The sequence below is a fragment of the Lytechinus variegatus genome, chromosome 1 (genome assembly GCF_018143015.1).
Source record: "Lytechinus variegatus isolate NC3 chromosome 1, Lvar_3.0, whole genome shotgun sequence".
Taxonomy (NCBI): Eukaryota; Metazoa; Echinodermata; class Echinoidea; order Temnopleuroida; family Toxopneustidae; genus Lytechinus; species Lytechinus variegatus.
This window is the reverse complement of record NC_054740.1, coordinates 95,497,428-95,515,060: the sequence shown is the minus strand read 5'-3', so window position 1 is coordinate 95,515,060 and position 17,633 is coordinate 95,497,428. Positions and strand designations below refer to the sequence as shown.

The 17,633-nt window shown below is 37.3% G+C and overlaps 1 protein-coding gene across 5 annotated transcripts in view; it reads right to left on the bottom strand.

The window, feature by feature from the left end:
- Nucleotides 1–17,633, bottom strand: part of LOC121429427 — a 75,854-nt gene that overhangs the window by 30,575 nt on the left and 27,646 nt on the right. For 4 of the 5 annotated variants that reach the window (XM_041626434.1, XM_041626416.1, XM_041626425.1 and 1 more), the window contains one exon: nt 11,277–11,453. The gene's annotated coding sequence lies outside the window, so the exon portion shown is untranslated. Of the gene's footprint in view, nt 1–10,791; nt 10,919–11,276; nt 11,454–17,633 lie in introns of those variants that run through there. The other variant, XM_041626443.1, reaches the window with a different exon arrangement.

Here is a 17,633-nt window from a genome sequence, read left to right as displayed (position 1 = left end):
GATGTGACTCAAAACGTATTTTGGTAAATAAAATGCAGGTGAAAATTATTTAAAATACAACAAAAATCTCAGCCAGACACTGCATTTTAGTCAAATGAAAATTGCACATGAAATTCATGTTCACAATGCAATTTAAAATGAGGGTACTTTGGTCTATAGCTAGCAGTGAAGACAAGTTAGGATATTATTCTGAATGCTATTCTGTATGAATATTTACCATATGGATTGAAAATGAATAGAATAATCAAAATCCCTTGTTTCTACAGCAAAAATTGTAAATATCACTAAGACCACTTGCATATTGACCTTGTGTTTTCAAACAATATTGACACTGACTAAAAATATCAATTTGTTGATGGGTTTCTTCACAGGTACATCAAACCCAAATTAATCAAATTACAAAATTATATAAAAGGCTGGAGCATTAACCTAACAAGAGCTCAAAATAATTAATTGTAAAAAACACCTCACAGCTGTTCTCATTCAATCTAAAATATATCCAAAACAGAATTTTTTAAGCCAGAGAAGGGTAAGGCTTGATTCTTTCATCTTCAGTGAAGTGTGACATATCAAGGGATGTTTGACTCCCTTTGCTATAAGTTCATTACCAGTATCATCATTGAACTTCCAGGTCTCTTCTTGTGACTAGTAGCTTATCACATGTGCATTTTACAAACATCCAAAGAGCAAGATGGGCATGAGTGGATCATTTTTCAAGAATATGGCAACTGTTTGGCCAAGTTGAGACTAAACAATCAAACAAGTCCATGGTGACACTTTTATTTCTAAAAGTGCAGCAATGAAGTAGACCATACCAGGCCCTACAATTTAACTGTGATCTACTGCACACTATCTTGTAGTGCTGTAACCCAAACTCATTGCAGTACAGTTTAACCTGCCGGTATGCCCCTTATGGCAGGCTGTATGCCGGGCCAAGTTCATTCTCCAACCCGCAGACCCGCGTAGTATGAAAACAAAAAAATTGTAATACACAAATGAAAGAAGGTAAAAGAAAATTGAGTATGATTTACTCAGGATACTGTGTTTCTTACATGTACATGGCAGATTTATTTTGGAGATGCTGATATTTCCTTTAAAAAAAATTGCATTCATTTTTTGGTCTTGTTTGGGTTCGGCTAATACCGCATCAACATACATTAGCCTCGCAAGTGCCTACCATCGTCACATGCACTGCTGCTGAAGTTATCAATTGATTTTCATTATTTTTGTCAATTTGGGAAGCTTGTTTTTGCAGCACATGTGTAACGGCGTATAACAGATAAATAGTAATGATCACTGTCGCAATTGGCTATTCTTAAATTGGTTCCAAGAATTATTACGCAATGCTTTCGAGATCGGCACAGACCCATTTCTGGTCAATGTCACCCATAGAACTATGGAATAAAGGTGGATTAATCAGAGAATTTGGAAGTGAATTCACTTTAGCTTAGTTCAAATATTTTTCCTGATGTGAGTGTAGGGATATCACTCCTGTTAAAGAGAAATGCCAGTAGTTGCAGTAAACACTGATTTCATGAGAAAGTCTGTAAAACCAGGCTTAATTGTCAGTATATCATCGAGGATCTAGATCTGGTACAGTTACATAAACTGAACTTTGTGAAATCTTGAAATCTACGCTGAAAATGTTCACACTGAGGATCACCAACACAGATAGGAACACGTGGGACAGTGTATTATTATTGTTGGAATAAAGACCCGACGGAAGTGACCGAATCCGCGCTTATTTTGCTTATTTCTCAGCAATTACACAATTTCTTCCAGAATCCTTCGGCACATATTTTTTATTCATACAACCAGACACTTGGGTGGTCATTATATTAGATTCTGTAAAAAGTCATTTTGAGATCGTTACCAATACTGGAATTTATCTTTAAGGTAAACACATTTGATTACATGGGTGCACATAGAAGACCTACATTATGTGGTTCAAACCCGACGGTTCAGCGGGTCCCGTCTGCAAATCATTGGATTATATGGGACACTATGTGTCAGATTTTCACTTGCAGGATACAATAAAATGATCCCGAGTTAGACTTTACTACAGGTGTGCTACCATACACTAGTGTAGCACCAAACACTAACAGTAGACCAATCAGTAAGGACAAAGCAAAACAGAATTGAAGTACATGTAGTTGTAACCGCAGAAAAGATCATCATTCATACAATATTCATTCTACATTATTGAAGAGATAGACAGCCAAGGCAACACTATGGATAATGGAAAATTATGATAGATCATGCAATCTCCTGGAAGTGAAAATATGAAAGGCTCATATTTCTCATCTAGGCACATCAAGGGTAGTGTTTCAATAGAGGTAAAGAACTTTAGGATTACAAATAGTTAAACTAAAAAAAGAAACCGATAATTCATGATGAATGAAAATAGCTTGTTCTTGCTCAATCGTGTTTTCTCGGAAATGACCCTGAGAGAGTGGCACTTCCCTGATGCACCCTCAAAATTATTTTTGGACCAACAATTCATACAGAAGGGAAACCAATGATGGTTGCAGGAAGTGGTGTATACTTTGTATCTGAACTTGGTGTACCCATTACGTACACATCAATATGACGCCTTAAAGGGTAGGTGAAGATACATGTATCAGGAGAGCAAAGCAAATGAGGTACATGAAACTTTCAACTGCATGAGTGATCCAAGAAACCGACAGCTCAAGGGAAGGGAGTCAAGAGATTAACAGCTCAGGGGAAAGGAGTCCAAGAGTTTAACTACTCATTGGAAAGTAGTCCAAGAGACTAACTACTACTCACTGGAAGGTAGTCGAAGAGACTAAGTACTCACTGGAAGGTGGAAATGTCCATGAGACTATGTACTCACTGGAAGGTAGTCCAAGAGACTAAGAGGCCGTTCTCATTACGCTTTCTAAAACTAGTTTACTGGAAACCGATTCAGGAAACCACTTTGGAAGATTGCATTGCTAGCGTTCTCACTTGATCACATGAAAGTGGTTTTCAAAATCACTTCACGTAAAGCGCTCTTGTTGCTATGGAGACGCTCTTAGTGGGGTGAAACGTTTCGCGCGAAATTTGAAACCGCGCGAAATTTGAAACCGCACCATAGGCATTCTACACCTGTCGTGTGGAGTAGCGAGCTCAAAATGTGCGAAGATCGCTTCCCGAAGAACGGTTGTGTCCTCACTTACGCCAAAACCAGTTTAACGAGGCAAAGCGATCTTAAAAACTACATCGCGAGGTGGTTTTCCAAACTGGTTTGGAAGATCGCTTCCAAGACCGCTTTGACCGTTCTCACTACGCGTTAAACTAGTTTCCAGTAAACTAGTTTTAGGAACGTAGTGAGAACAGCCTCTAAGTACTCACTGGAAGGTACCCAAGAGACTACCTACTCATTGGAAGGTAGTCCAAGAGACCAAGTACTCACTGGAAGGTAGTCCAAGAGACTACCTACTCATTGGAAGTTGTCCAAGAGACTACCTACTCATTGGAAGTTGTCCAAGAGACTACCTTCTCATTGGAAGTTGTCCAAGAGACTACCTTCTCATTGGAAGTTGTCCAAGAGACTACCTTCTCATTGGAAGGTAGTCCAAGAGACTACCTTCTCATTGGAAGTTGTCCAAGAGACTACCTTCTCATTGGAAGGTAGTCGAAGAGACTACCTTCTCATTGGAAGGTAGTCCAAGAGACTACTTTCTCACTGGAAGTTGTCCAAGAGACTAAGTACTCACTGGAAGGCAGTCCAAGAGACTACCTTCTCATTGGAAGTTGTCCAAGAGACTAAGTACATGTACTCACTGGAAGGTAGTCCAAGAGACTAAGTACTCATTGGAAGGTAGTCCAAGAGACTAACTCATTGGAAGGTAGTCCAAGAGACTAAGTACTCACTGGAAGGTAGTCCAAGAGACTAAGTACTCATTGGAAGGTAGTCGAAGGGACTACCTACTCATTGGAAGGTAGTCCAAGAGACCAACAACTCACTGGAAGGTAGTCCAAGGAACCAACAGATCAGGGAAGGTAGCCCAAGAGACCAACAGCTCAGGGAAATGTAGCCAAGGTAGCTAACAGACCAAAAGCTGCAGAGAGTTTTAAAGCACAAGAGAAGATACAATTTAGTATACAGGGTCCTGAAGAATGTTGACAGCTATGCTGACCAATTCTTAGACTACTTAGCCTGCAATTCTACATGTACAATTCAACAAGACTGACAAGTTGCAGCCTTCTATGGTTAATACAGTACCTTAAGTAGCAAGAAGAAGGTTTTATTAGGTGTACACTCATGTACATGTATTGAAGTATAAATATTTGGAATTCAGCTGTGTATGAAAAGCAATGCTCAAAAAGGGTAGCTGTAGTATCAACCATCAAATATTCTTTGGTAAATTAAATTTTTACGCTTTACACTATTATTTGCATTAACAAACAAAGACATTGATTTGTGAACTTTGAGCCTCTTCCTTCCTTCCTCAGAGGAATAAGCCATGGCTTTAAATCAGTTCAGTGGGGTGCAGGAAAGCGTAATTGTTGTTCAATTCAAGGCATAAGGGGTACCAAAGTACAAAGGTAGAGTACTTATCACGCTCTTTAACCCCTTAAGCTACCAAGTTCACAAGCAAACATATAGCACAAATGTGATACCATGTGACTTAGCATTTTCAATTGCATATGACATTCAACTAGATAACATCATTACTTGGATATCTGCTATTCAAACATTATTGAATCAATTATGACTCTAATAAAGATAAAAGATACAATACACACTTGGATGGTTTGAGATTGAGCAATGGGTTATGACGATCCTTCAGCAAGAAACTTGCCACCCCTACGTGTACATCCAGCAGAGTTAGGATCAATTCCTTGAAATGTCAGGCTAATGAAACATATCCAATGAGGACTCTACACATCAATTAAACCCAAACAATATAATTTTGAGGTCATCTTAAAAAAATTTTTTTTTCTAGAGTTATACCATGAGTGGCAGTTTCTTTTGGTTCTATGACATTTGCACCGGAGACAATTCTTCTGCTATAAATTCCACATAGTAATCAAATAACTAATTTCAACCCTGGGTCTAACACTGTAACCTTCCCTATTAAAGACCCTATAGCAACCCTAACCCTACATCTTGAACGAAATAAGCACAGAGCAATTGTCGCAGGAGAAAATGTTTTGTCATCCCTTCTTTTACCTATAAATGGTTCTCTACAACAAAGGAGACTGTTTTCAGACCATACCACATTATCACCATTGCCATAAACAGTTATAGCTGCAGTGGATGACAGGGTCCACTAATTTCAAATGAAGCGTTTCAAAACTTAACTCTTTGAAAAGGGGAATTGCTCTTGCATTCATTTCCATCTTTAATCTTGTTTTATTTGCATAACTTACATCAAATCCTTATATTTGATAAATAATTGTTTATTTTCAAAGATTTGCTAATGTAAGATTTTTATTACATTGATGTTTCTTCCTTCACCTTTGGCTTTAATACCACTCTCTCAGCATGAAAAACTTTGTAATGCCATGAAATAGCGACCACCACTAATATGGGTTGAGCTAGAACACTGGCTATAAAATACATGTAAATATGTTTTGGGCTGAGCTTTCCTGATTTTTTGTAAGTTTGAGATACAAGGTATCAATCAACAGCCCAATGCTGATGTACAGTGCTAAACAAGAGTTATCATAGAAATATGTATCATAATGAACTTAAAAGGACTTAAAGTACATGTAGATGATGAAAGTGGTTTATGAATCTCTAAGTTTTATTAGTTAATTAAAGAGATTGAAAAAAAAAACATTAAGGCCTATGTGAGATTTTTAGAGCTTATATGTAGGTGTATAGTACACACCAATGTTTCTGTTTCAAGAAATGATACTGCTAGCAATTTTTGTCACTTTGATATTTAGAATGCTTTCTTGAGATCCAAATGAAGTATTCATGTGACTATTAAAGAGAAGGAAAGAAATATAAGCTAATGAAATACAGGAAATTATCCAGCACTATCTTGATCATGTGACTCTTCTCAAAGTTCCAGTTGCATTCATGAATAGTGCAAGAAACAAATATGATTATCATTAATTTCTCATGAAAATATTTTGGAGTAGTAGTCATCATAATTGTCAAGTCATCATAGTAGATAGGTGGAAGTAAAAAAAAGATGAAAAGGGTCGGGGGGAGGGGGTTAAAGCATGAAAAGGGTCAAGGGGGGGGGGGTTATCCTGAATGGGGGTATAGAGAAGGGTAAAAAGATGAAACAAGAGTACATCCCCTAAACAAAAACTGGAAACCTAGCATCCAGAAAAAGGTCTTGTTACAAATTTAGGGTTGGACAAATAAGAGCGGGAGGGGTGGTTAAAAATAGTGGGAAGGAAAGTATACCCTGTTCAATGACTGCTGGTATGCCTCTAAAAATGAAGAACATATTTTGAGTATTCCTTTGATCAGTAGCTAGAATAGGAGGTAAACTGATATTCAGCGCTAATCAGATGCCTCTGATTCATATCCCGCACCGTCTCTTAGGCACGGCGCAACAAAGACGCAAATGCCACCATTGTCGTCATTGGGAATGGCAAGCGGCTTCTTTTTCCTGGAAAACAATTTTTCTGCGTCGTGTTTAGCTCAGACTGATCTATCCGCGTTAATGTCAACCTCTGTCTCCATTTTGAAAGGAATACATGAATAAACACAGCTCAATTATGATATTCCCCCATGAGACAAAATGGGACTTACATGGCATCCACCGCATGCATAGGAAGAGCAAATTAACATCCTCGCTTGTTGTGTATGCCCTTGTATCGTACACAATTCAGAACTAATTATCGATATATAAGCAATGCATAAGCGTAATGTTGAGATTCATCGTCGTAACAATGGTTAAGATGACACAGAATAAAACTGTTTACCTGCCTGGCTGTACCCAGAGCTAACAAAGTATAAATTTCATTTCATATGTACATGTACCATACACATTATTCATACATGCTCTGAATAATAATAATACAGCTGGTACAGTCATCAGAGAAAGAAGCACAAGTCTAGATGCTCGACATGCATGTGCTTTTAATATTTTCCTCACACATCCACAAAAGATTTGACTTCAGAGAGTCTGACGTCAATCTCTCTCCCTCGTCTCCTCTTCAGTCTCTTCCTCTCTCCCTCTCTCTTTCATCCCAGCTCCATGTTGAATCCTTCTCCCCTCTCTCTCTCTTTCTCTTCATGTTTGTATCATAACTTTCCCATTTGTTTTTTTTTCTCTATCTCCCATTTAAGGATGGTTAAGAAACAAGCATTTATACTGAAGAGGACTTTTCTAGCATATAAAATCATATTGTCATGAAAAAAGTAAAATGAGGAGAGGGTAGGGGTAGAGATAGCAGATACATGTATATATTTAGTTTTCCTCAATAATGAGAATTTGCTCTGCTGTTTAATGAGAAACAGAGCATGCCATTTGCTCGTGGTCCCCCAGCCACTCACTGGAGCAAGACAGTATTCACGTAGACAATGAATTATGTAAATTCACATGACGCACATGAAACCTGTCCGTGAATAAAAAGAGATGCCACTATTCTGCAGAGGGCGGTCCTATCCACTCTCCACACAGTCCCAATCTTCTCACTTAGAAGAAATTTTTTTATAATTCATTTCATCCGATTCATCTGGAAAGAAAGCGGTTGGGGGTGGGTACAATATGTATAATTTATCTGTATGTACATTTTTGTTCTATCAGGAAAGACAACCAACGGCCTTGACATTTGTAAATGATGCGTGCTTATTCATTACATTAAAAAATGGAGGCAATATTTCTATTCCAGTAACATTTAAGTGATGTTGGTTAAATTGCAACCCTTGCAAACTGAAAATGTTTAAATTCTTATGCATTATGTTGCTTTACCTATATTAATTCCTTCTACATCTTTAGCCTATTCCAACTACGTCTTGCTGTCTTGAATTTTAATTTTCTTGGGTCAAAATGTCAAGAATGTCAGTTTCTTTCATGGCATCTGCCATGACTACATATATTGCTTCAAAATTCACTGAAGTCATAAACCAGTCATTTCTTACTTTCTTATTTTGCAACTGAATATTACGATGGTTGCATTTCTGTACAAAGCAAGATTATTAACATCAACTAATCTTGGAGCAAAATCATTACTTGCTATCAAAATTGATATTTCTACTAAAACCTTGTTCGACAGATTATTTTTTTCATTTGCATTTTTATCATTCATTTATCTATTAAAATCTTTAATATCAATTTGGATTGATCAAAAATGAAATTTGATTAAAATTAAAAAGGTGTCAAGGTTATCTATAGTTAGAAGATACTTGTAAGCAAATTTTTTTTTGGGGGGGGTGGCTCATTCTTGTATCATTTAGCATTCAACTGTATTTCTATGCAAAAGTTGCAATTTCACACATTCATCAAAATAAATTCTAAATATCTTGGTAATTAGCCTTTTCCCACACTTCAATACCAGATGACAATAGATCAATAGTTCTTGGGTAACAAATATAATAATCAGTACCAAGCGCAATATCGTAATGTAGAATTAAAAGAAAATATCATAAATACTAGTGCTGTTGTCGGAACAAAAATCCATGTCGACATGTCGCTTAAAAATTAATCCCGACATCGACAATGTCGACATGAAAAAGGGACCGTAATTTAGCCTAGGCTCCCTAACAAAAAAAATAATTCGATCGTGGAACATAACACTCTCAATCAAACGTATTCACCTTGACACGAAAAATATCCCCACACTAGATCTAGATAATACAGGTTCAGTTCGGGAAAACATATTTTCACTAAGCTAGAGTGAATTCACTTTCAAAATCACCGATTTAATCCACATCTTTTTCTGGAGAATCAAGTTTTGTACCACGATCCGGTCTCGAAAGCATTGCGCAATAACACTCGGAGCCAATTTGAGAATCACCAATTACAATAGTGATCATTGCGTATTATACGCTGGTACACATGTGCTGCAAACGCAAGCTCCTCAAATTGACAGTAAAAAATAATGAAAATCGACCGATAATTTCAGTATCACTTCCGCGGCGATCCGTGCAACGATCTCCAAACGAAGGAAGGGAAGTTTTCTGTGACTTCGTGATTTGAATTAAGCGCTCAATTGCGGCGGTCACAACTTTGACAAAAACGTTTATGTGAAAAGTAATGCATTGAGGAGCAACGTATTATCAAGCACGGTGAATAGCGATGGGTACATATGGATGGGTACGGTGAATGCTACTACGGCTACGCTACGCTCGCGATCGTCGAGGGGCGCGGCAGCTCGATCGGGCAGGCCGGCCCACACTCGACTCAGGCACTGACGTATTTCTGCTGCCGCGCAGCTCGCAGGTATTCTTTTTTCATTTAATGTGCCGCTTTATAGCTGAATAAACCTTTTAATCGCGCCACTTACTGTGGATAAAAGCTTCCAACTTTTCAGCTAAGCTTTATACTCGTGACTTTAGGCTAGACCCCTTTTTATTTTATGTTTGCATGTCGATGTGGGTGCGTGCATGTCGACATGTCGGAAACATTGAAAATCCTTTGTATGTCGACATCAATGTCGATATGAGGCCTATCGACAACAGCACTAATAAATACAATAGTCATTATCATCCCTAGAATAACATTTGGTGTTTTTGCCAGCCCCCCCCCCCTGTAGACTGAAGCTCTACTTTATTTCCAGCCCATAGATTTTCAGTAACAGGGTTAACTCATATCTATACTAGTAAAATAGAAGGTCATATTTGATTAATTATAAGCAATAATATCAAAAGTATGGTTAGGAAGAATGTCTGAGACAGATGCTTTCTTCAAATGCAATATCACACTCACAAATTTACTGCAATTCGATATGACTTTTACTTTCCATGTCTTATAAATCACTATCATGTGGTTAGCGAGTATAATTGTTCTTAGAATTGAGGTTCTCACAATGACAAGACATAGGTTCTTAGTAAATGATCATCATGTGGGTTAGAAAGTGAAAGCAATTCTTGATACAAGGGTGTCTCTGTCTCTCTCTCTCTCTCTCTCCCGTTAACCGTTTGTTTTCTTTCCATTCACGGACACAACCTCTGTTTATGGGGAATACCATCCTGAAAATTATGTAAGTTGGTTTTAATTAGGATTGTGAAAATGAAAGACTAAGAAATGATCATGCAATATTTCAGTTACCCTTACCCCCCCCCCAATCACAATATAGGCCAACAGGTTATTAAAGACGCTAGTGTGAAAAGTATACATCCAACTAAAATATGTAAAAAACAGTTATGATTGAAGTATACAAAAAAAATGTTCATAGTGCATACTTTACATGTAAATAGCAAAATCTCACTGAGAGCAGATTTACTACAGTAGTTTTGCCATATTTTGACTGTTTGAACTTAAATAGCATATTCCTCCAACTTTTTTGCCTACATGTATATCTGCTCCCCATCCCCTTCCATTAATTATCTATTTTAATAACCAAATTTTCTGAATTATCCCGACAGTGAAAAACTACTTCATAGGTCTACTTGATTAAAAAAAGTCTTGTCTGGAATTTAAGCAACTTTATCATTCTTGATAAGGGTTCTGGTTTATAACTTCCATGGTATTAAAGACTGTAGCTCATTTCTGCCAGGAGTATTCTTTCTCCACTGTTAATTTGGAAAATCAAAAATTTGATAAATGTACAAATGAAACATTATTAATGTGACTTTCTTTTCTTTGAAAACAAACTATTTAGCAATCATATATCAAGCCAAGATAGTATATCAAATAAAAGTATATAACTTACCTGTCTCTCATGTTTGCAAGTTGCATACGTATAATCCTATTTAATAGTCCCTTTTAAATTAGCACACATACTTCAGAACATTAGAAATGCCACCATATTATACAAGATTTCCAATCATTAATCGATAGGGAAATGAACAAGATTAACAGACTCTTTATCTTCCCCATGAGTTCCGTCATTCTAGGAAGTACAACTCTTTTCAACTACTGCTTTATGAATACTTTAGTATGACTAACTCCCCATTAAACCCCCGTCCATGAAACAGCCAGTACACCGGCCCACTTTATACACACAGTCAAAAGACAGATTAGGGCCAAAACTCTTCACACAAAACATGCACACACACTGCGCTGCAAAGAAATAAAAGAAAACAAGCTCTTTCTAAAAGTTCTAAATATCACATCAATCCTTTTCCCATATCAAATCATCACTATAAATCATTAACAGAGTGTCTGAAAGTAAAGTATTTATCAGTTTAAACTCACAGGACAGCAGCTGTGCTGGAGAATTTCCCAGTATTCAGGCGAGAGTCAACAGTGAAGTCTGCCTCTAGACTCTGACTGTTGAGTAGTTTTCCTGGAAATGAAGCGAGAGCGAGGCAGTCAAGGCATGCTTTGCATTTGTGTAGAGTTCCTGGTAGTCTAGTTCCTCTGTAAAACGTGCTGGAGTGGGAGAGAGAGCGAAAGAGAAAGATACGGAGATCAGACTGTGTATGCCTAATTCAGTTCACCGCTTTTCCATGCGTGATGATGTATATGTGTATTTTTACACACACAAATCAATACTCTTTGTCCGGTGTGTCAGCTTGTGTTTCTAGTGTGTATAAAAGAGAGTGGGGGAGGGCTCAAAGCTTGCGAAAGAATGAGAAATTCAGAGGGGGGGGGGGGGGGGGGGTGGGGTGCCAACAAAGGATCAAAGTTTGGTTTGCTCTGAGTGATAAAAAGAAGTCCTTGGTACACTTCAAGTGAAGCAAACAAGCTCATCTCAAGTCACAGGGTTTTTTTTTCAAAGAGATAATTCTTCCATGATACACTTCCACACACCTCTACAACTTATTACAGTTTGTTCATCTATAAATTATAATTTGTAAATATTGCAATATCAAATCTAGAATTAGGGTTCATCATAATCACATTACTGTCCATACTATTCTTAGATCAGATATCTTTGTGAGTACCACAAGGGAAATTCCAGCAGTGCCATCCCAACATTTGTGTTATTCAGACAAATGGCGGATTGGCTTCCTGTGAAACGGATCAATACGTCCCGAGGTCACTTCCAACGAAACTAGGAGACTCAGCCAGAAAGAGAGAACCATGTTTTTCCAAGCAATAGGGACCTCAGGTTGTGTATGATATATGGGAACGTGTCAAACATCGCAAACACGACTATTGTTTGTGCTCAGACTGAACTGCACACCATGAGTGTGTGTGTGTCTCAGTGTGTGCTCCATGTTTGTGACCTTAGATGACCCTTACTATAATTCTGACTTTTTGTTGGGAGGGGGGGGGGGGGTGTAGAATTCATATACAAGTTTGGGTTCAAAAGTGGATATCATAAATACCGTATGGCAAGGCAAGGTCTCAGTTTCTTTGCTTGTTCAAGCTCTCTGTCTTTTTATTTCTTTCCCATGCAGCTGTTTGTGATATGTGGGTGGCATGTGTTTGGTGACTTCCTGCTCTCTCAACTCGGGTTAGTCTCTTTACAGATGTTTTCTTTAATAGAACTTCCATTTGTTTGTTTTTATCTGCTAGAGGTACAGAATCTGAGCCTGTTCAATATTTTGTTAGTATCTGCAAAGAATTATAACTACATCAATTTTCACATCAACTGCTAAAACAAAGTGACCTTTTTTGTAAATTTGATATCCCCTTACTAACAATGGGATTCCTGAAAATCAATTTTCTGAGAAAGACAATATGAAACCAGGATCAAATAAACCCAGCTCTACAAGGGCATAATATGTCGTATATGCAATAAAGACACAATACATTTAATAACACGGAAATAGCCCTAATATCATGATAATACTGGTAAAAACTTATAGTGGCATGAACTGTGCTGTCACACATGGGTTTCATACAACATCAAAATACAAGTTTCATTATTTATTCTTGGTTGAGAGTGAGACATGCGATGCATTAAGGTTGTCAAACAATGAGAATAGGTGTGATTTTTATTTCAAAAGGGCCAAATACATAGAAAATCTGTATTTATATTTATGGAGAATATTTACCACTGTATAGAATACCTTTCCCCTAATCTTGGTGAGGTCTCAATCTCCTAGGTAAGTCTTGGGGAAGATTCTGTAGGGTTTACACTTGTATTCACAGTATAAAACTAAACAACCCACAACCTTGCTACGAAATTAGCAAAAAATACAAAACAAAACAGAAAAGGCATCTAAAATTGCTTTACATGTCATGAACTGGAAAAATACAACAACCTCACATCTGAACCCTGCACACCTACAATAGAAAGGGAAATCAGAGTTCAATTAAAATGCAAGATTTAGATGCAATTTTGGGGAGTGTAATTTAGCCATTTTCAGAAATACATATATCTGGTATTGGACAACTTGAATAATAAAGAGGAATTGTGGGACATGTGAGTGTTGTGCATAAAGTGTTTGTGAATATTATCATATATATTTGATTATTATCAGCATAGTTAATGAATGAACTATCATAAATAGTAGATAATCTAATTATTAAAGTAATAAGCATGTGTAACTATTATGAATAAAGTATTACCATTATTTATTTATGCCTTTTTCCCCAAAGGCCTTGGATATCATCACCCCACATTAAGCACCATATTCCATTACAGCATAGAGGCATTTCCAAGACCAATCCTACAAGTACCCCTTTACCAAACCTGGGTTGAGTGTAGCACAGTGTGGATATGGAGCTATGTGTGTTTAATCAAGGAGCTTGGTTTAATAGCTCCATGGTCCTTGTTGGAGAAAATTAAAGTCATGTTTGGGAATTGAACCTACAACCCTTTTATTGATTGGTGATAAGAACCACAAACTTGACGTCAAATGCATGAGTCAATGCTATGGTGAAAGATGACACCAGGGAAAAATTTAAATATCATTTTCTGCAATTCTTTTGCAACATACGCAATCACCATTAAATTAAATTGAAAGTATACAAACGGAGCAGGTCGATTTGTAACTGCAGATTATTCTTGCTATAACAGTGTCTTGGCCATGAAACAGAGGCTTAACTGAGAACCGCTGCACCTGCGCCGGAAAGTTAGTCATGTGACAACCTTGCGCGAGGCACTTGCGGTCGCCTAGCCATTCCAGTACGAAAAGTCCTGAGCCCGGTCCATATGCCCTTTCAGAAATCTTCCATAAGCTTCATTCCCATCTCCACCAACAAAAACTGGACAAGTATTAGTTCATCCCAAGAACCATCCCAGACTGGAACTCCCTCACATCCCTAACCATTGAAATCAAGAACACAGAAACCGTCAAGCAAAACATACTTCAAATCTACACAAGCAAAGTAAAGCCTAAAAAGCATCTTCTCTCTCCGGGCTCCAACTGTGAGGTATTGGGCAGTAGACCCAAAGGAGAAGAAAAAGCAGAAGAAAACAACAAACAAAACAAAAAGACAAAAAATATTATTGAAGTAAAACATATCAAGTCCTTTTTACGCTGTTGGGACCCCTTGCGCGTGCCAAGCTCAATGGTGCAGCACACGCACAAGTCAGGCTAAGCCACATGCAACTGTATACATGCCCAGCCAGTATCGTGACAGATTATGCCATTGGCTTGTGGTCTTAAGTATGTTATTTAAAGCTTAAATGTGAACGAAAAGTTTTGTCCAACAAATATAATTCTAACGGCATTGTAAAGATTTATAGAATAATAAAATGGAAAATATCTCAAGGGAACCAAGCTGTAAGATATCATAAGGCAAAGTTGGACAGACTGGAAATCCCGGGGGGGGGGGGGGGGGGCACTTCAATTCACGAGTGGATACCATGCGCGACCATAAGGTCTCAAAAAGCACCCTAAACACATAATTTACATATTCTGAAATTGCACCCCTCAACCAGTATTGGCGAGTGAAACCCTACCCTTAACAAGTATTGGAAACAAAACGATACTCTTGGCAAATATTCCCTGAAATGAACCCCTAAACAAGTACAGGAATGTTTTATTGTTACAGGTCCTTCGGTCGTCGGCTTTACCTTATTTGGTTTAGTACGACCCCACCTTCTACACCTCGCACAAATCGGACTCTAAACACAAAGTGTTGGGGCAAAAAGGACATCCTACATAAAACATTTTAATTTTGTTTTATCATCCCAGCAAATTCGACCCTAAACACGTAATTTTCCTAGCGAAATAGATACCCTTTTTTCATTATTTTTGTGTTTTTGACACCCTTATTACGTTACGTACATAACATGCCCTATTGTGAAAAAGACATCCTTTTTACATGTTTTTTTGGTCGCGCATGGTATCCACTCATCAATGTAAGTGCCCCCCCCCCCCCCAGGGTGGAAATCACTTGGTGGTGTCAAAGTATGTTTTACCGGTACCGGTACTTTAATTCAATCCTACTTTTTTATATGAAATGTGCTTGAATTAATGTCATCAAAGACTGTAAAATCCTTGTATAGGTCCTGCCATGTTTATTCTAGCTGACACAGCATATATGTACAAGGCACCAACTCTCTTACTACTGACAATAACCTGAATGAACACAGGATGGCCAAGGTCCTATGGGTTAAACAAGCTTCTTATTAAAAATCAAACCATTTATCCATACACAAGCAACCAAGAACAGGTAGGACATGTCGCTTTAATGACCCCAGCAATCTAATGACCCATTTCAAACTGAATTCACAAGTACATCAATAAAAAGAAAAACTTTCCAACCAGGAAAAGTTTTCCAGTTGGAGAGGAAATGGTCTCCTAGCAACCAATACAGACATTGTACCTGCCAGTGCATAAATTAGACTCGGAGGTCCGATATAGCTGTGATACGCATCCACCTTCAAACAATGCAAAGTGGAAGGAAAAAAAATGTGAGGATAAACATCCTCCTCTTGTTACCTCTGTGGCGGAGAGTACTTGCGTCACACGCTAGATATAAAGCTGTTATCTATCGATTTCAAAGAAGTGACTAAAGGAAAAAGTTATAAAACTCTCTTCTTTATCTACATGAAGCTCAGAACTGATACGATATTGACCTGGTATACATGCAAGGCAGCGCTCATAACTTAGCATTTGTGTCAATTAATGGATGAAGACATTTGTGATCTCTATAATGACCCAAATACTATCTATTGTTAACAGTATTCCATTTTGCTTAAACCTCTCTAGTTATGACTTCTTTCTTTGAGCCTTGCACCCTTTTATCAGGTCAGGTATACAATAACCACTGAATCTGTGCGATCATGAATACGACCTGGGGAAGAAAAGAACTAGCTTTCATGTAGACTGTATTTCCATGTTTCATTTCTTATTTCATGCAGTGCCGCTCATGTATGATTGCAACTCTCTTCCAACAGCCCCCGATCTGTCAAGTTAGGGGAATGCATGTGTTCTTAGATTGATCAACATTATTTATTTACCAACAAAATTTCTCCAAGGCTCTGAAGCTTCTGGTGAAATTAATCACTAAAGTTTAAAGAACTACCATATTAAAGCAATTCAAGGAAACACCTTTAAATGAATACTCCAGGCTGAAACGTATATATGACATGAACAGATAAAGAAAAAATAGACAAACAAAACGCTGACAATTAGATGATCAAAATCGGACAAGGAATAACAAAGTTATGTCATTTTAAAGATTTGCATTATTTTGATGAAACGGTTACTTCTCTGCACTTTTTTAAAATTGATATTCAATGAGGAAATTGGTGTCAATTTTAAAGGTTTTCAATATTTCAATGAAACAGTTCTAATATTCAATTAGGAAATTGATGTCATATATCCACTTGTTCTTTTGTATTTTACTACATGAAATAATGTTTACTATAACAATTTGGACTGCTAAGTGCTTTAATACCTTGGCCCTTGATAACCATTGACCTTGATCATGTGACTGAAAACATACATGATCAGTGATATTTGATTACCAAAGTTTCATAAAATCGATCCATATACTTTCAAAATGATAATGCCATTTCAAAAACTAAGCCTTTGTTAAGTTACCAATGCTGATGACCCCCTGCCTCCTGTACGGCAAAGAAGCACCCAAATGTATGTCTTACTTTTGATATGTGGCTAGAAAAAAAGCCGGGTGTAATTTGGGGAAGCAGTATTTATAATATGTGATGTTCACTTTACACATCATAAATTCATTAATTAATAATGATTTGATGCAAACTTAAAACAAAATGAGATGAAATTATCAGAATTTCATGTCTAAAATTTAAACAAATTTCTCATCAAAATGCCCTTAATGAAATTATTAAATCCCTTTGGGATATTGGGAATTTCACAAGCAATAGAAATATGATAGTAAAATTATGGTACAGGAATACAGAAAAAAATGGATTTTAAAAAAAATATATAATGGGGGTCCTCGAAATTCAAATATATTCAGTTGTAAGAATCAAGCAGTTTACCCTACCCCATTTGTTAAAGCCATTGTTTGTGATCTTTAGATTTCCTTTCAGTGAAAGTATACAAGTATTTCTGTATCAATATATGGATAGAGTAAACATTTTTGAGTTATGACCATTTGTATACCGAAAGTTGTGCTATTAGATTTAGGCGAGGTAACAAAATGGGGCAAGTTCATAATGCATGGTGTCATGTACATGTGCAGTTTTGTTAGCGCGAGGACGATTTGCATAATAAAAGGAGA